At 38.1% G+C, this 20,555-nt stretch overlaps 1 protein-coding gene and 1 long non-coding RNA gene across 2 annotated transcripts in view; one reads left to right on the top strand and one right to left on the bottom strand.

The window, feature by feature from the left end:
- Nucleotides 1-20,555, top strand: part of PRKAR2B (protein kinase cAMP-dependent type II regulatory subunit beta) — a 96,559-nt gene that overhangs the window by 36,293 nt on the left and 39,711 nt on the right. The window lies entirely within an intron of this gene.
- Nucleotides 1-20,555, bottom strand: part of LOC126081518 (uncharacterized) — a 52,353-nt gene that overhangs the window by 1,613 nt on the left and 30,185 nt on the right. The window contains exon 3 of the long non-coding RNA XR_007518414.1: nt 9,005-9,305. This is a non-coding gene — a long non-coding RNA (uncharacterized LOC126081518). The remainder of the gene's footprint in view (nt 1-9,004; nt 9,306-20,555) is intronic.

The raw sequence follows: 20,555 nt of genomic DNA, 5'->3' as shown, positions 1-20,555 counted from the left end.
TTACAACTAATTTACCCCAAATTAGATAGACTTGACATTGTATGATATTTGTGGGGTAGGTAAGGGATTTCTGTCTTACAAATGTATCTTCTTTTTAGCTTTTTAGACGAAGACAAAAAATCAGCTTTAGTCTCCCCCTAAATTATATGCTGTGTTTTTAGACTGTTTTGAAAATAAGATTATTCCATCCGTTTGAATTTAACCTATTAGTTTAAATGCATGTGTGCAAATATAGCCTTTTTTTTTTTGCTTTGATTTAGATTGAGTGAGCTGCTTCATTGGAGCTGGTTACTAGAGTCTCTGAGAGCCCAACAACGTATTTCATACTAGCCCGTCATTTAATTGTGCTTTATGATATTTAAAAAACTAATGTTGCAACTAAAAAACAAAAAGTGTGTCCAGGTCTACTCTTCCATTTACCAAACCTGTTTTTCCTTCCCCTCTCTTTTTTGCTATCTTCAGATTTGAGTTACTAGAACCAGAGAATTTTGATTTTGTTGTTTTACAGAAGGCAGTATAATAAAACTGCTAACACATTAGAATATAGATTAATGGCATCCTGTTGAGAGAAAAGAGGAGCCTTTCATTTGAAAGACTAAACAATTTAAAATAATTGTATTGTTAGACCCATTTCAAGGACTTTGGAATGTTATCTTTATTTACCTTTATGAAAGAAGGTGGGACTGGCCTTCTCATTGGATATTCAAAAACAGAATCCCAAACTATATCTTCCCTTTGAAAGCAGATATAAATATTTTAATATAGTCATTGCATAACAGACTAGCAGGCTATAAACACAGCAGAGAGTTTTAGAAAATGTACACTGTTCTATGCTATGAGAGCATTTTCAGAGCAGTGACTCCCCAGATGCTGGGCTGAGTTTAGCAGGTTACTGGCAGGAAATGTAAATTTAGTGTATTCACTCTTGTGGCTTTCTGACAAACTGTTGCATGTCAAGTACCCTTTTTAGTATTTTTACTTTATTCAGATTTTGTAGATATTAGAGTGTTGCTTCTCTTTTTTTCAGGACAATTACACAGGGAGAGCTATTGAATGTATTTTAAATGTGTTTCTTTGATTTGAGAGCTGTTTAGTTTTTTTTTTTATTTGGAATTAGAGTAAGTTTACAATCCAGAATTATATTTTTATTGATTAAAAAATAGACATATTATACTAGATAGGCAATTAGAAGTTAAATGAAATTAAAATTTCCTTTGGTTAAATCATCCTTTTGAAAGGTATTCCTGATGTTAAACATATTGGGGGTGAGACTAAAATCTCTTGGGTAGTCTATGGGTGTGGGGTTCAAATTTGGTCTTTGCTACTTACTAGTTGTGTGATGTTGAGAAGGTTACTTGGTCTTTTTGAACATCAGAGTTCATTATCTATAAAATGGGGTGGTAACAGTATCTAACTCATGGAGTATTGTTCATTGGTTAATGATATAATGAATGTAAAATGCTTAACACATTTCCTAAAGTATAGTATGAATATATGTTGGCTTGTAGCATTATTACTACCACTAAAATTTAAAAATTAAGAATGGGTGACAGAATTTATCAAATGCCATTATAGCAGCTGTATGATCATTTGGGTTTCTCTTTTAACATAAATTGTGTTAACAGATTTTTTGATATCAAACTATCCTTTGTTCTTGGAATTAACTCTGCTTTGTCACAGCATTTATTAATTGTGTTCTTAAAATATAACTAACACATACCAACTATTGTTTTGTCATAAATTAAAACATTTTTCAACAAAGGATCAGAGCTCTGAAGTTTAGTCATATCTTGGAGTACATTGCTGAATATGCTTTGCCCCTTTAGGTAAATAATTAGGGAGCAGAGGTGGAAACACGCTAGCTAGAAACTGTAGGTTGAAACACCTACTGACCACGACAAGATGAGTTCATCATGTAACAGGTGTATTAGGCAGTATATATAAGTAGCGACTATTGTTCCAGCTGAAGAAAATTAAAACAGGGCCATTAGAGCCAAAGTATGACCTTGAGTATATCCCACCTGAATTTAGAGACTATTTTTTTTTCTGAAGATTAGATTTGACACATTGAGTGCTAATGACTGAAGACCAGACAGGTTATGGAATGACATCATGCTTGAAAAAAGCAAACGGTCATTAAAAAGGCAGGAAAGAAAGAAAAGACCAAAATGGACGTCAGAAGAGACTCTGAAATTTGCTCTTGAATGTAGAGCAGCTAAAGCGAGTGGAAGAATTGACAAAGTAAAAAAGCCGAGTTCAAGATTTTAGAGTGGATTGAGAAGACAAAATAAAGTATTATAATGATATGTACAAAAATCTGGAGTTAGAAAACCGAAAGTGAAGGACATGCTCAGCATTTCTCAAGCTGAAAGAAGAAAGAAAAAATTCAAACCTCTAGTTGCAATATTGAGGGATTCTATGGGCTAAATATTGAATGACACAGGAAGCATGAAAAGAAGATGGAGGGAATACACAGAGTCACTATAACAAAAAGAATTGATCAACATTCAGCCATTTCAGGAGGTAGCATATGGTCAAAAACCAGTGGTGTTGAAGGAAGAAATCCAAACTGCGCTGAAGGCATTGATGAAAAACAAGGCTCTAGGAATTGACAGAATACCAGTTGAGATGTTTCAACAAATGGAAGCGCTCACTTGTCTATGCCAAGAAATTTGGAAGACAGCTACCTGGCCAACTGACTGGAAGAGATCCATGTTTGTGTGCCCATTCCAAAGAATGTGACCCAACAGAATGTGGAAATTATTGAATAATATCATTGATATCACGTGAAAGTAAAATTTTGCTGAAGATAATTCAAAAATGGTTGCAACAGTACATCGACAGGGAACTGCCAGGAATTCAAGCTGAATTCTGAAGAGGACATGGAATGAGAAATATCATTGCCGATACTAGATGAATCGTGGCTGAAAGCAGAGAATACCAGAAAGACGTTTACCTGTGTTTTATTGACTATGCAAAGGTATTCCACTGTGTGGATCATAACAAATTATGGATCACATTGTGAAGAATGGGAATTCCAGAACACTTAATTGTGCTCATGAGGAACCTGTACATAGACCAAGAGGCAGTTGCCTGAGCAGAACAAGGGAATACTGCATGGTTTAAAGTCAGGAAAGGTGTGTATCAGGGTTGTATCCTTTCACCATACTTATTTAGTCTGTATGTTGAGCAAATAATCTGAGAAGCTGGACTATATGAAGAAGAGTACGGCATCAAGACTGGAAGAAGACTCATTAACAACTTGTGTTATGCAGATGACACAACCTTGCTTGCGGAAAGCAAAGAGGACTTGAAAGCACTTACTGATGAAGATCTAAGACTGCAGCCTTCAGTACGGATTACACCTCAACATAAAGAAAACAAAAATCCTCACAACTGGACCAGTAAGCAACATCATGATAAATGGAGAAAAGATGGAGGTTGTCAAGGATTTCGTTTTACTTGGAGCCACAATCCGTGTCTATGGAAACAGTTGTCAAGAAGTCAAATGGCATATTGCATTTGGCAAATCTGCTGCAAAAGACCACCTTAAAGTGTTAAAAAAGGAAAGATCTCACTGAGGACTAATGTGCACCTGACCCAAGCCATGGTATTTTCAGTTGTTTTGTATGCATATGAAAACTGGGCAATGAATAAGGAAGACCAAAGAAGAATTGATACCTTTGAATTGTGGTGTTATTGAAGAATATTGAATATACTATTGGCTGCCAAAAGTACAAACAAATCTGGGTTGGAAGAAGTATAGCCGGAATGCCTCTCAGAAGCTAGGATGGCAAGACTTCATCTCATGTACTTTGGACATGTTTGCAGGAGGGACTGGTCCCTGGAGAAGGATATCATGCTTGGTAAAGTAGAGGGTCAGCGAAAAAGAGCAAGACCCTCATGAGATGGATTGACACAGTGGCTGCAACAATGGGCTCAAGCATAGCAACGGTTGTGGGGATGGTGCAGGACCAGGCAGTGTTTCGTTCTGCTGTACGTAGGGTTTCTATGAGTCAGAACCAACTCAAAGGCACCTAGCAACAACATCGTTCCACCCAAACTATGGAGCAGAAAGCTGTGTAGGCAAATGACAATATTTTATTTCTGTTTTGTGTTTTCATGTCTTTTAAGGTTATATGTACTTCATGACTTTTTCATTGTGGGAAAATGTTGTATGTTCTAACTATGCCTTTTAAGGACATATGCACCTGAAATAGCATGTTGTATTGTTTCAATGACATAAGACCTGTTATTTTAGATTGAGAATCTAGTGGAGAATGAAACAAACACATAAACAACATATGCAAAGTCAATTCCCATTGTTTTCCTTCCTAAAAGCATTTTCATCCATCAAATACTGACTTCCTACTTATTTCCTCCTTTTTTAGCTTCACATATACTAAGGGTGTTAGAAAAATGGTGCTCGTAGGGTTTTTATATTGAAAATGTAAAAACTTGGGTTTCATGCTATGATTCCTCCTTGTGTACAAACTTGTCTTAGAATTAAGACCTAAAATTCCAACGAAGAACACTTTGAATAATCATCATATATACCATTTATTGAGGGCTTATGTTCTATGGGCAGTTCTACTCTGTCCTATAGGGTCGCTATGGGTCAGAATTGACTGGATGGCAATGGGTTTTACATGATCCAGGAACTGTTCTAAGTACTTTATGTGTATTAATTCATTTTCTTGTTAAAACAGCTATATACAGTGGGTACTATTATTGTTCTAATATTACAGATAAGGAAACTTGTACACAGAGACGTTAAGTACCTTGCCCAAGGTTACAGAGCTGCAAAGTGGCAGACATAAAATTCAAACTCAGGCATTCTGCCTGTAGAGCCTGTGCCCTTTTAGATACTCCATTCTCCTGACAAAGGTGGGACTACTTTAATTCAGCAACTATTTATTGAGTGTCTACAATGTGCCAGGAATTGTTAGTTGTTGTAGATCTGGGGCAATACCAAGGCGAGCAAGACATACAAGCTTCCTGCTCTCACAAAGCTTACATTGTAGTGGAAACAGAAAACAAATACATGAACTTCATAGTTAATTCCTTGGCACAGAAGGTTGTGTTTTGAAAAGGTGTTTTATCATAATGATGAACGTTTTTCACCATTTCTCCATTTGCCTGAGTTGGTTGATGTGAATGTCAGTGATATGCTCTGTTTTTATGTAGACCTGGGAGATTGAACAGTGTAGAGGGATGTATTTCGGCATCTGAAGACCTGGGTTAGAATCTCAGAGCTCCATCATTTACTAGCTGTGTGGGAACTCTGAGCCTTCGTGTCTTCATTTATAAACTGGGTGTTGACTGCCCTACGTCCTGAGGTTGTCACTAGGACAACATGAGAACAAGTTCCTAGCACAGTGCTTGACATTGAGGGGACTGAGTAACTATTAATTTTCTCCTTTCTGTACATTTTTCAATCTTAATAATTTTTAGTAAAAGATGTAAATCAGTCAGCAGGACCAAATTGCATTCCCTGTAAATGATGTTTGACTTTTTCCTCACCAGAATGTCATGTTTGTTCTAATCCACATTTTTGTTTGAAACTATCATTTAAACAGAGGTTGAGGAAAGTTGATGCTTGCAGGTTAGCTGATAATTAATATTCTTAAAAACAAGGTATTTTGAAAAGAATTAAGTACAAAAAATGCATCATAGCAGACTAGTTTCTGAAATTTTCTTTGCACAACATTGGTATATTACGTTGCTGTGCTAGAATTCGACTGCATAGTTTGTACGAGAAAAATAATATATTTAATTTTTATACTAAAAAATGATACTCCTTTTTATTTGCTTATATTTATCAATACCCGCACTTGTTTCATCAGAAACATTTGTTGCTGATATTCCAGTAACTCCATGTAATGTGATCATCAGATTTTATTGTGCTGTGGTGAGTTTTTGATAGGGAACCGTATCTGTTAATTAAATAGAATTATTAATGTATACACTTAATATTCTGACCCTTGTTTCTAGTCGGTCACTGGATGCATGTTCAGTTTTACTGTTGATTTCCCTTTCTATTTTTATTGCCACCACTCCAATTACTATACACATAGATTGCTGTAGTGACGCTAGGTGATCTCTCCTGCTTTAGTCTTTCTTTTTCCTCCGTCTGGTATGTCTCTGTAATAAATATCACTTGAAATGATGGTGAGGGGTGGGGTTCTCACAATATCACCAAGTCGCAGGAATGCATCTGGGCTTCAGGAGCAATGAGATCCTGCATTTTGAATGCCGTTAGGACTATCTCGTGGCACAAATGGTTAAGCATTTGGCCACTAACTAAGAGGCCGAAGGTTTGAACAGACCCAGTGACTCCAAGGGAGAAAAACCAAGTGATCTGCTTCTGTAAAGAGTATAGCTCAGAAAACCCTAGGAGGCAGTTATAGTCTATTACAGGAGGTTGCTATGAGTCGGATTCGACTTGACGGCAACTAACAACAACCACCACAGGACTACCTCAATCTCTTGCCTGATTCTCTTACTGTAGGTTACTGTCCCTGTGTGGTAGGGAATATGACCACCCCAGTTCCACACTTTACAGCACCAGCCACCAGAAAGAGACTAAGTAGACATTCCTTCTGACGAAGCCAAATAAAATCCCAGGACAGAGTTCTAATTAGCCTAATCATCCTCGATTGCTTGGAACTTGTCTCATTTGCCCATGTAGTGTCTGCGATGCACAGGGCTCAGAAACCCTGACCTGACCTGGCCAGGGACTAATTTTAGCTGACCCATTTTAGATCATTAGAATCACGTCTGCTACCTGAATCTTTGTTTAAACTGACTGCCCCAATGAAGCCCTCTGTCTTTCTTTGTCGAAGGCAGTCTCTCCATTGGCCCACTGAGTTTCTTTTCCAGCCTGAGGGGACATCTACACTTTATTCAGCACATTTACAAATCAGAGACAGCTGAGAAGCCCTGAGCTCTGTACGTGCTGAAGTTAAAGTCAGTTGTTTCGCCACCTGCCCTGTGTGACTGCAGGTGACCCATTTGGATGTGTCTTTATCTGTTGAGAAACATTACCATTTTATGATAGAATAATTCTTTATACATAGAATAACAATAAATAACTACCAGACAAATGTCACCCCTCTTCAAAAGAATGGCACTATTATCTTGCGTATCAGCTCATCTAGCTAATGAACGACAAAGCCCCAAAGAAGAAATAATACTTTACATTTATGTCACAAGCTTTTCAAAGAGATGAAGTGGGAGGCTAAAGATCACTGTAATCTTCTTATAAGCCGTTTTTGTTTTTAATGTTACTTTCTTCAGAACATTAAGAGGATCCAACCACCTGGTTCCCTCATATTATGCAAAAATTTTGCATTTTTAAATCAGTTTGGATGTTTTTTCTACACTTGCAATGTTTCTAATTTGCAAACCAGTAAAACCAGTTGCTGTTGGTTCCCACTCATGACAACACCATGTGTGTCAGAGTAGAAGTGTACTCCATAGGTAGTTCAGTGGCTGATTTTTTAGAAGTAGATTTTCAGGCTTTTTTTCTGAGGCACCTCTGGGTGGACTTGAACCTCCAACCTTTCAGTTAGCAGACTAGCACATTAACCATTTATACCACCCAGGGACTCCTAATTTGCAAAGAGATAGCCTTTCTGTGTAAAAATATTTGGTTTTGGAACGATTATACTGTGATGACTATAAAAGAGATGGCTTAATATTTGGTTAGTTGTGCTGTTGCTTTAGTTAAATTGAAAAACATGTATTTTTAATACGCTATTTGCAAGATACTACTTTATACATACTGTGAGATTGCCAAAAACGAGTAAGCCCCTGAAGGAGCTGAGTGTATATCTATCCTATCAGAGAGTCATAAGTACAGCACAGCAGAGCCATATCAGAGTAAATGTAACCTACCCTAATTCCACTGTACACATCCGACAAAGAGTGAGAGGGAAAAGGAGCCAGACAGATGTTCCACCAGGTGAGTTTGTGCCTTGCAGTGGATTGGGGGTGAGGGGGAGAGGTTGTGATACACTGTTCCTACAGTCTTGCTCAGTTCCTGTATGCCTGTGTGAACATTTCAAGGGTTTAAAGGTGTCTGTTTTCTACACAACATGGCTTCTGAATGTAAGCCACCAACTTCTTACAGTACTTAATAAAAGAATAAGCAGTTTCAATGTTGGAGGGAAGATTCATTGTTGTGAACTTACTGCAGGACCATTTGACAGTCTCCAGCAATGGCTTCCTATGGAATTTTCAAGAATAATATTGACCGTTGGAGATTTTTGCCTTATATATTGGATTTAGAACTTAACTCCCACATAAGATGTGATTCTGCTGAAAGAGAGACATGAATAAGATGCATTCTGTGTTCCTACATAGAAGGGAGCATTTAATCCTAATTTTTGTGCTTGATTTGGGGAAAGTGTCAGGAGAATATGGCATTTGAGCAGTGTTTGAGGGAAGAATAGGATTTTAATAAGTGGAAAAGGGAAGTGGAAGAGATACAATTCCAGTTGAGAAAACTGTTCAAGATAGTATGGCATTCAGGGAGTGATGAATAATCTAAAAAAGTTTGAAATATATGGACTTTGTTATATATAATAGGAAGAGAGGCTCAAAATGTAAGTGTGGTGGGGAAGCATTAAAAATTTTTGGTCAGAGGGTGACATTAGCAGATGTATCATGCTCAGGAATGGTCAGGATGGAATTCTGAAGTTTCAAAATAAGTTTATATAATCCACCCTGCGTCTTTCATCTTAATCATTGCCAAGGAAACAGCTGAGAGGAGATGATCTCCTTCTGGAGATAGCTACATTTAATGACTAAAGAGCCTTACTACTAGGATGTGTACAGTAGAAGGAAATGAGGGACACAGAGTTAAAACTATCAGCCCATTGTGCTGAGTTATAGGTATATAGTTATAAACCCAACAATTCAGTATTACAATTATTGGTTTTTGCAGTCTTGTTTTTTAGATAAAAACAAACAAAAAATTTATATTTCCCCACATATTTACCTTTTCCAGCATTCTTCATTTCTTCCTACAGATTTGAGTTGCCATCTGGTATCATTTCCTTTTAGGCTAAAGTACTTTCTGTAGTATTTCTTGCAATACACATATGCTAGGAACAAATTCTTTCAGTCTTTATCTGGCAAGAAGGTCATTTCACCTTCATTTTCAAAGGACAGTTTTGCTGGGTATAGAGTTTTTGGTTAACAGTCGTTTTGCTTTCAGCAGTCTGAATATGCCATCTCACTGCCTTCTGGCCTCTGTTGTCTCTGATAAGAAGTCAGCCATTGATTGTTTTATTGTGCCTCTGAAATTGAAAAAAAAAAAATTTTTTTTTCTGTTTTCAAGATTTTTGTTTGTTTCTGACTTTTTAACACTTTGACTAGGTATGGATTTCTTTATGTTTAGTCTACATTGAGGTTCATTGAGTTTCTTGGAGTGGCTTAATATTTTTCATAATCTGAGAAGTTTTAGGCCATTATTTCTTCTGAATTTTTTCCTACTCCTTTCTTTCCTCTTTTCCTCAAACTTGTATTATGTGTAGATTAGTATGCTTGATTTTGTCTCAGGTCTTTGAGACTCTATTCATTTTTAGTCATTCTTTTTTTTATTCATTTTTTTCGTGAGTTCTGTCTCTTTATTGAGATTCTATTTGTTGAGCCTCTATTTGTTTAGCCACTGTTAACCACACTTTAATTCTTGGTTTCTTTTAGTTCTTTGAATATATTTGTAATACTTGTTTTGAGGTCTTTGTCTACTAAGTTGAATAACTGGGCCCACTCAGAGATCATTTATATTGATCTCTGGGTCATATTTAATTGGTCACATCTTCTTGTTTTTTGCATGTCTTATAAGCTTGCTGAAAACTGGACTTTTCAGAATATATATATATAGTAGCAATTTTAGATTCTGATTTTGATTTGATTCCCCTCTCTCAGAGTTGTTGTTGCTGCATTTTGTTTGGTTAGTAGCTTGCCTGATAATTACTGTGGAATCTGCTTTTGCTGCTGTGCTGCTAATACTGTCAGTGCTTGTATTTAAAGCAAAATTTGTTTTATTTTTAACTCTAGCCTCCCAGGGGTATCCCCTATGTCTGCATGACTTAGTGGTTAGTCAGTGATTGATGAGAAGTTATACACTCACACGCCTTGAGCTGATGGATCTGTGCGTGAGTTTGCAAGCATATTCAAATTTCAAACGTTTTCAACTCTGGTCTGGCTTTTACTTTTTGTCAGGCCAATTTGTGTTTGTTTCTGCAGGTGCCACAGGCTTGCATACAACTTGGAATATGTGGCTATTTGGTGAGCTTATCAAATCCCTCTTTGGCTGTCTGATTTTCTGTTAAATTTTTGACTAGTTTTGTCCATTGCATGCCACACTCAGGACCACAAATCAGGCTAGCTGAGCCACTGACCTTCCTGTTTGTCTGCCACCGAGATTGCTGTTACTAACAAGACTGCCTCAGAGTAAAGTTCATGGACCAGTTGTATCAGCATTACCTGGGAGCTTGTTAGAAATGTAGCTCTCAGGCCCCACCCAGTGCTAATAGCAAACATGAAATTGGAGATTATGTTTCTAGAGCTGATTTTCTGACATCTTCACCAGTTAATCTCATGATTGTTGATGTATGTTTTAAAATTCCATAATTTTTTTTTAGGAATAAAATTGTCTCTCACTGTATTTAGTTCAGCTGTTGCTACTGAAATACACTTTCATTTCTACCATACTGACTGCGTGTTTTATGGTATTTTGGCTGATAACTTGCTTACTCTATTGGTCACCTAGAGAGAGAGAGAGAGAGAGTGTGTGTGTGTGTGTGTGTGTGTGATGAAAATATACACACTAAAACATTAGCCAACACAACTTCCACATTTACAATTCAGTGACATTTATTACATTTTTCATGTAGTGCTACCACTGTTGCTACCCTTTTCCAAAATGTTCTACCACCAGTAAAATAAACTCAATGCCCCCTAAACAAAAAAAACCCCTTTCCCCCTCCTTCCCACCCCTGGTAACCTTTAACAGTCTTTGGTTCCTATGTATTTGCTTATTTCATATAAGTGAGAATCATACAGTATTTGCCCTTTTGCAGCTGACCGACTACGCTCAGCATAATGTTTTCATGGTTCATCCATGTTGTGACATGCATAAGAACATCATTTTTCTTTACGGCTGCATAATATTCCATTGTATGCATGTACCATATTTTGTTTATCCATTCATCTGTTGATGGACATTTTAGTTGTTTCCACCTTTTAGCTATTGGAAAAAGTGCTACAGTGAACATTTGTGTACAGGCTTCTGTTAGCATTCCTGCCTTCACTTCTCCTGTGTGTAAAGATTGGGATTGCTGGGTCATACAGTAATTTTTTGTTCAACTTTTTGAAGAACCGCGGAACTGTTTTCTACAGTGGCACCGTTTTACATTCCCACCAGCAGTGGATGGAAGTTACAGTTTTCCACAACCTCACCAGCACTTGTTTTTCTTTCTTATCATTGCCATCTAAGAGGGATGCGGTGATATCTCATTGTGGCTTCATTTGCATATCTTGAAGGCTAATGGGAACTCTAGTTGTGCAGCGGTTAAGAGAGCAGCTGCTAAACAAAAGATCGGCAGTTCTAATCCACCAACCACTTCTTGGAAACTCTATGGGGCAGTTATACTCTGTCCTATAGGGTTGCTGTAAATTGGAATCAACGCAACAGCAATGAGTTTGGTAATGGCTAATGATATTGAACATCTTTTCATGTGCTTATTGGCCATTTGAGTATCTTCTTTAGTGAACTGTGTGTTCAAGTCCTTTGCCCATTTTTTGATTGGGTTGTTTGTCTTTTTGTTGGTAGGTTGTAGAAATTTTATACATATTTTGTATATTAGGCTTTTTTCAGATATATGGTTCCCAGAAACCTTCTTCAATCTATAGGTTGTCTTTTCATTTTATTGATAAAGTCCTTTGATGTATAAAAGTATTTAATTTTTTTGAGGTCCCACCTGGAATTTATCTTCTTTTTTTTTTTAAAAAAAAAAATGATTTTTATTGTGCTTTTAGTGAAAGTTTACAAATCAAGTTAGTCTGTCACATATAAGCTTATATACACCTTACTCCATACTCCCACTTACTCTCCCCCTAATGAGTCAGCCCACTCCCTCCTTCCAGTCTCTCCTTTCGTGACGATTTTGCTAGTTTCTAACCCTCTCTACTCTCCCATCTCCCCTCCAGACAGGAGATGCCAACAGAGTCTCAAGTGTCCACCTGATACAAGTAGCTCACTCTTCATCAGCATCTCTCTCCAACCCATTGTCCAGTCCCTTCCATGTCTGATGAGTTGTCTTCGGGAATGGTTCCTGTCCTGGGCCAACAGAAGGTTTGGGGACCATGACCAACGGGATTCTTCTAGTCTGAGTCAGACCATTAAGTCTGGTCTTTTTATGAGAATTTGGGGTCTGCATCCTACTGTTCTCCTGCTCCCTCAGGGGTTCTCTGTTGTGCTCCGTGTCAGGGCAGTCATCGGTTGTGGCCAGGCACCATCTAGTTCTTCTGGTCTCAGGATGATGTAAGTCTCTACTTCATGTGGCCCTTTCTGTCTCTTGGGCTCATAGTTATCGTGTGACCTTGGTGTTCTTCATTCTCCTTTGATCCAGGTGGGTTGAGACGAATTGATGCATCTTAGATGGCCACTTGTTAGCATTTAAGACCCCAGACGCCACACTTCAAAGTGGGATGCAGAATGTTTTCATGGTAGAATTTATTTTGCCAATTGACTTAGAAGTCCCCTTAAGCCATAGTCCCCAAACCCCTGCCCTTGCTCCGCTGACCTTCGAAACATTCAGTTTATCCTGGAAACTTCTTTGCTTTTGGTCCAGTCCAGTTGAGCTGACCTTCTCTGTATTGAGTATTGTCCTTTCCTTCATCAAAGTAGTTCTTATCTACTAACTAATCAGTAAATAACCCTCTCCCCCATCCCTCCCTCCCTCCTCGTAACCACAAAAGAATGTGTTCTTCTCAGTTTATACCATTTCTCAAGATCTTATAATAGTGGTCTTATATAATATTTTCCTTTTGCATCTGGATAATTTCACTCAGCATAATGCCTTCCAGGTTCCTCCATGTTATGGAATGTTTCACAGATTCCCCACTGTTCTTTATCGATGCGCAATATTCCATTGTGTGAATATACCATAATTTATTTAACCATTCATCCGTTGATGGACACCTTGGTTGCTTCCAGCTTTTCGCTATTGTAAACAGTGCTGCAATAAACATGGGTGTACATATATCTGTTCGTGTAAAGGCTCTTATTTCTCTAGGGTATATTCCGAGGAGTGGGATTTCTGGGTTGTATGGTAGTTCTATTTCTAACTTTTTAAGAAAACGCCAGATAGATTTCCAAAGTGGTTGTGCCATTTTACATTCCCACCAGCAGTGTACAAGAGTTCCAATCTATCCGCAGCTTCTCCAACATTTATTATTTTGTTTTTTTTGGATTAATGCCAGCCTTGTTGGAGTGAGGTGGAATCTCATCTTAGTTTTAATTTGCATTTCTCTAATGGCTAATGATCGAGAGCAGTTTCTCATGTATCTGTTAGCTGCCTGAATATCTTCTTTAGTGAAGTGCATGTTCATATCCTTTGCCGACTTTTTGATTGGGTTGTTTGTCTTTTTGTGATTGAGTTTTAACAGAATCATACAGATTTTAGAGATCAGGCACGGGTCGGAGATGTCATAGCTGAAAATTTTTTCCCAGTCTGTAGGTGGTCTTTTTATTCTTTTGGTGAAGTCTTTAGATGAGCATAGGTGTTTGATTTTTAGGAGCTCCCAGTTATCTGGTTTCTCTTCGTCATTTTTGGTAATGTTTTGTATTCTGTTTATGCCTTGTATCAGGGCTCCTAAGGTTGTCCCTATTTTTTCTTCCATGATCTTTATCGTTTTAATCTTTATGTTTAGGTCTTTGATCCACTTGGAGTTAGTTTTTGTGCATGGTGTGAGGTGTGGGTCCTGTTTTATTTTTTTGCAAATGGATATCCAGTTATGCCAGCACCAGTTGTTAAAAAGACTTTCTTTTCCCCAATTAACTGACACTGGGCCTTTGTCAAATATCAGCTGCTCGTATGTGGATGGATTTATATCTGGGTCTCAATTCTGTTCCATTGGTCTGTGTGCCTGTTGTTGTACCAGTACCAGGCTGTTTTGACTACTGTGGCTATATAATAGGGTCTAAAATCAGGTAGAATGAGGCCTCCCACTTTATTCTTCTTTTTCAGTAATGCTTTACTTGTCCGGGGCTTCTTTCCCTTCCATATGAAGTTGGTGATTTGTTTCTCCATCACATTAAAAAATGTCACAGGAATTTGGATCGGAAGTGCATTGTATGTATAGATGGCTTTTGGTAGAATAGACATTTTTACTATGTTAAGTGTTGCTATCCATGAGCAAGGTATGTTTATCCACTTAAGTAGGTCCTTTTTAGTTTCTTGCGCTAGTACTTTGTAGTTTTCTTTGTATAGGTTTTTTACATCTTTGGTAAGATTTATTCCTAAGTATTTTATCTTCTTGGGGGCTACTGTGAATGGTATTGATTTGGTTATTTCCTCTTCGGTGTTCTTTTTGTTGATGTAGAGGAATCCAAGTGATACTTTTGTATGTTTATCTTATAACCTGAGACTCTGCCAAACTCTTCTATTAGTTTCAGTAGTTTTCTTGAGGATTCCTTATGTAGGCTTTTCTGTGTGTAAGATCATGTCATCTGCAAATAGAGATAATTTTACTTCCTCCTTGCCAATCCGGATGCCCTTTATTTCTTTGCGTAGCCTAATTGCTCTGGCTAGGACCTTTAGCACAATGTTGAATAAGAGCGGTGATAAAGGGCATCCTTGTCTGGTTCCCGTTCTCAAGGGAAGTGCTTTCACGCTCTCTCCATTTAGGGTGATATTGGCTGTTGGCTTTGCATAGATGCCCTTTACTATGTTGAGGAATTTTCCTTCAGTTCCTATTTTGCTGAGAGTTTTTATCATGAATGAGTGTTGGACTTTGTCAAATGCCTTTTCTGCATCAATTGATAAGATCATGTGATTTCTGTCTTTTGTTTTATCTATATGGTGGATTACATTAATAGTTTTTCTAATATTAAACCAGCCTTGCATACCTGGTATAAATCCCGCTTGGTCATGGTGGATTATTTTTTTTGATATGTTGTTGAATTCTATTGGCTAGAATTTTGTTGAGGATTTTTGCATCTATGTTCCTGAGGGATATAGGTTTGTAATTTTCTTTTTTTGTGGTATCTTTACCTGGTTTTGGTATCAGGGATATGGTGGCTTCATAGAATGAGTTAGGTAGTAATCCATCATTTTCTATGCTTTGAAATACCTTTAGTAGTAGTGGTGTTAACTTTTCTCTGAAAATTTGGTAGAATTCTGCAGTGAAGCCGTCCGGACCAGGGCTTTTTTTTGTTGGGAGTTTTTTGATTACCTTTTCAATCTCTTTTTTTGTTATGGATCTATTTAGTTGTTCTACTTCTGATTGTGTTAGTTTAGGTAGGTAGTGTTTTTCTAGGAATTCATCCATTTCTTCTAGGTTTGCAAATTTGTTCGAGTACAATTTTTTGTAATAATCTGATATGATTCTTTTACTTTCAGTTGGGTCTGTTGTGATGTGGCCTGTCTTGTTTCTTATTCAGGTTATTTTTTTCCTTTCCTGTATTTCTTTAGTCAGTTTGGCCAATGATTTATCAATTTTGTTAATTTTTTCAAAGAACCAGCTTTTGGCTTTGTTAATTCTTTCCGTTGTTTTTCTGTTCTCTAATTCATTTAGTTCAGCTCTAATTTTTATTATTTGTTTTCTTCTGGTGCCTGATGGATTCTTTTGTTGCTCACTTTCTATTTGTTCAGGTTGTAGGGACAGTTCTCTGACTTTGCCTCTTTCTTCTCTATGTATGTGTGCATTTATCGATATAGATTGACCTTGAGCACTGCTTTTGCTGTGTCCCAGATGTTTTGATAGGAAGTGTTTTCATTCTCATTGCATTCTATGAATTTCTTTATTCCCTCCTTAATGTCTTCTATAACCCAGTCTTTTTTCAGCAGGGTGTTGTTCAGTTTCCAAGTATTTGATTTCTTTTCCCTAATTTTTCTGTTATTGATTTCCACTTTTATGGCCTTGTGGTCTGAGAAGATGCTTTGTAATATTTCGATGTTTTGGATTCTGCAAAGGTTTGTTTTATGACCTAATATGTGGTCTATTCTAGAGAATGTTCCATGTGTGCTAGAAAAAAAAGTATACTTTGCAGTTGTTGGGTGGAGTGTTCTGTATAAGTCTATGAGGTCAAGTTAGTTGATTGTAGCAATTAGGTCTTCCGTGTCTCTACTGAGCTTCTTACTGGAAGTCCTGTTCTCCGAAAGTGGTGTGTTGAAGTCTCCTACTATAATTGTGGAGGTGTCTATCTCACTTTTCAGTTGTCTTAAAGTTTGTTTTATGTATCTTGCAGCCCTGTCATTGGGTGCATAAATATTTAATATGGTTATATCTTTCTGGTTTGTTGTCCCTTTAATTATTATGTAGTGTCCTTCTTTATCCTTTGTGGTGGATTTAACTTTAAAGTCTATAGTGTCAGAAATTAATATTGCTACTCCTGCTCTTTTTTGCTTGTTGTTTGCTTGATATGTTTTTTTCCATCCTTTGAATTTTAGTTTGTTTGTGTCTCTAAGTCTAAGGTGTGTCTCTTGCAGGCAGCATATAGACAGATCATGTTTCTTTATCCAGTCTGAGACTCTCTGTCTCTTTATTGGTGCATTTAGTCCATTTACATTCAGCGTAATTATAGATAAGTATGTGTTTAGTAATGTCATTTTGATGCCTTTTTGTGTGTGTTGTTGACAATTTCATTTTTCTACTTTTTTGTGCTGAAATGTTTTTCATTGTAAATTGTGTGTTCCTCATTTTTGTAGTAGTTGAATTTATGTTTGCTGAGTCATTATGTTTTTCTTGGTTTTTATTTTGAGTTATGGAATTGTTATACCTCTTTGTGTTTACCTTAATATTTACCCCTATTTTTCTAAGTAAAAACCTAACGTGTTGTCCTATATCACCTTGTTTCCCTCTGCGTATGGCAGTTCTATGCCTCCTGTATTTAGTCCCTCTTTTTGATTATTGTGATCTTTTACATATTGACTTCAGTGATTCCCTGTTTTGAGCATTTTTTTCTTTTTAAAATTAATGTTAATTTGTTTTTGTGATTTCCCTATTTGAGTTGATATCAGGATGTTCTGTTCTGTGACCTTGTGTTGTGCTGGTATCTGATGTTATTGATTTTCTGACCAAACAATTTCCTTTAGTATTTCTTGTAGCTTTGATTTGGTTTTTGCAAATTCTCTAAGCTTGTGTTTATCTGTAAATGTTTTAATTTCACCTTCATATTTGAGAGAGAGTTTTGCTGGATATATGATCCTTGGCTGGCAGTTTTTCTCCTTCAGTGCTCTATATATGTCATCCCATTGCCTTCTTGACTGCATGGTTTCTGCTGAGTAGTCTGAACTTATTCTAATTGATTCTCCTTTGTAGGAGACCTTTCTTTTATCCCTGGCTGCTTTTAAATTTTTTGCTTTATCTTTGGTTTTGGAAAGTTTGATGATAATATGTTTGGGTGATTTTCTTTTTGGATCAATCTTATATGGGGTTCGATGAGCATCTTGGATAGATATCCTTTCATCTTTCATGATGTCAGGGAAGTTTTCTGACAACAGATCTTCATGTATTCCGTCTGTATTTTGTGTTATCCCTCCCTGTTCTGGGACTCCAATCACATGCAAGTTATTCTTCTTGATAGAGTCACACATGATTCTTAGGGTTTCTTCATTTTTTTAAATTCTTTTATCTGATTTTTTTTTCAGCTATATTAGTGTCAGCTCCCTTGTCCTCCAGGTCCCCCACTCTGCATTCCAATTGCTCGAGTCTGCTCCTCTGACTTCCTATTGAGTTGTCTAATTCTGTAATTTTACTGTTAATCTTTTGGATTTGTGAATGCTGTCCCTCTATGGATTCTTGCAGCTTATTAATTTTTCCACTATGTTCTTGAATAATCTTTTTGATTTCTTCAACTGCTTTATCAGTGTGTTCCTTGGCTTTTTCTGTAGATTGCCTTATTTCATTTCTGAGGTCATCCCTGATGTCTTGAAGCATTCTGTAAATTAGTTTTTTATATTCTGCATCTGGCAATTCCAGGATTGGGAAAGATTTTGATTCTTAATTTGGGGAGTTATAGGAGCAATCATGGTCTGCTTCTTTATGTGGTTTGATATCGACTGCTGTCTCCGAGGCATCTCTAAGATATGGTAGTTATTTATTCTATAATTGCTCACTGAGTCTTATCTTGTTTTGTTTTCTTTCAGTATACGTAGATGGGCTACTAGATTGCGCTGTCTTGATTGTCGTAGCCCTTGAATCACTTATGTCGTATTACCAGCTGGTTTGGGCTGTTACCACATATATAAGCCTAAGAGTCTGTTCACTATTCTTGAGTAGAATCTGATTTTGGGTCATCAAGTGTGTGGTGCAGACTGTCACCTATCCACCTAGAGGAGTAGTGGTGATAGTTGTGTGCACCAGATTTTAGTAGCAGCAGGGGGTCACACTCGGGGGAGGGGGCAGGATGCTGACAGGCTTTCCCAAGTGCTAGTGTGGTAAGTGTGTCTCTATTCCTAAAGCACTTTGGTGGGTGGGCTCTGCAGCTGTACCTTAGGCACCCAATGCGTGTACCTCTATAGATTGGTAGGTGTCACCCTCCTTAGACCCCTAAGGCAGGAGGCTATGTGGTCTGGGGAGAGCTTCAGCCCTCAGTTCCCTGTCGTGGGTCAGTGAAGGCTCTGTTGAATACGCAGAGATATCAGACCTGAAAAACTTGTCTTTCCAGTAATCCGCTAAAACAATTACAGTCATATCCCTATCAGAATTGCCTTTGCAGTATAATAGCCACCTTGTTCCCTGTAGGGATGAAAGCCCAAGAGTGTGGATCTCATATGCTTGGCTGGAGCTGGTTCTGTATTTTTGTCCAATTAGGGAAGGATTTTTGGTCCCTGGGTTTTTTGTAGCTGCTTCTCTCAGGCCAGGAGAATGGGTTAGGAAAAGACCAAAAAAGAAAGAAAAACCGCAGAGCACTTCACTCTCTGGCTCAAGAAATTCCAATGTTAATGAAGCCACCTGGGAAGAGGAGGGGAGGGATCAGATAGATAGGAGAGAGTGTACCCCCGGAATATAGACAAAGTTACTTATCTTGTCTGTTGATGACTGTTTTATCTGAGATTCCCAAGGGGTGTGTAGCCTGTGTGTGTTGGCTGGGTCGAGATTGCCCCCAAGGGTCAGGCCTGTGTCCTGTGCTTGTGCTGTCTCAGAAGCCGTGGTCAGTTCCTCCGCTCCCAGTCCAAAGCCCAGCGCCAAGGTTCCCCGGCTGGGACTCCGCTCTCCAGGCTCCAAAATCAGTCGCTGCCTCCCGGTGACTTCTCCTCCTGTCAGTTGTGTCACTGCCCTGCCTACGTGCACTGGCTGGGCTTCCCCCGAGGTCACTTCTGGGGGCTAGGGCTGCCTCCCCTGTTTGTGCCATCTCAGTATGCTGTGCTCAGCTCCGCTGCGCCCGGTCCAAAGCCCAGCGCCAAGGTTTTCTGACTGGGACGCTGGCTCCAGGCTCAAAAAGCAGTCGTTGCTTCCCCGTGGTTGTTCGTTCTCAGTCTCTGTCACTCAGGTCAACTCTTTAGATCTGTGTTTGATGGCCAGGGTTCGTAGATTGTCATGTATATGATCAATTCACTTGTTTTTCTGAGTCTTTGTTGCAAGAGGGATCCGAGGTAGCGTCTACCTAGTCAGCCATCTTGGCCCTGCCTCCTGGTCTCTGTATCTTCTTTTTGAATAGACTTATTTTCCTTTTAAAAGTACATTATTTGGGTACATTCTAACTTGGTCACTTATAAAATGAATAGCCATGAAACTTATATTTGAATTACAAGTGGATTTTTTTACATTTGTTAGTAACATTTGTATACGTGAAAGCTAGGACTCAAAGGCAGGAGATTTTAGAATTAATATATAGCCTGGAAATAAGAATGTCAGGGAATAACTAAGCATTACAATCTTGACCACTTTGAGGAATTAGCTGATTAGCTATTATGAAACCATGAGCAGAAGTATAATCTAAGAAAGAACTTTCTGGCTAATATTAGAGACCAGTGCACCACTCTTCCTTGGAGGGTGTGTGTGTGTGTGTGTGTGTGTGTGTGTGTTTATGCATTTTTTTTTTCCAACTCTACTTTGGGTTTACCAGTACCAGTGGTAAATCGAATCATTTCCAACTCATAGGGACCCTATGTGAGTAGACTACAACTTTGCTCCATAGGGTTTTCAATAGCTGATTGTTTGGAAGTAAATAGACAGGACTTTTTGCCAAGGTACCTAAGGGTGAACTTAAACCTCCAACCTTTTGGTTAGCAGCCAAGTGAATTAATCATTTGTACCACCCAGGGACTCCAGTTTGGTTTTAGGGAGGGGGCTACATAAAGATAGGTAGGTGG

This window comes from Elephas maximus, chromosome 8 (assembly GCF_024166365.1).
Source record: "Elephas maximus indicus isolate mEleMax1 chromosome 8, mEleMax1 primary haplotype, whole genome shotgun sequence".
Lineage (NCBI taxonomy): Eukaryota > Metazoa > Chordata > Mammalia > Proboscidea > Elephantidae > Elephas > Elephas maximus.
This window is presented reverse-complemented; position numbering and strand designations above follow the sequence as displayed.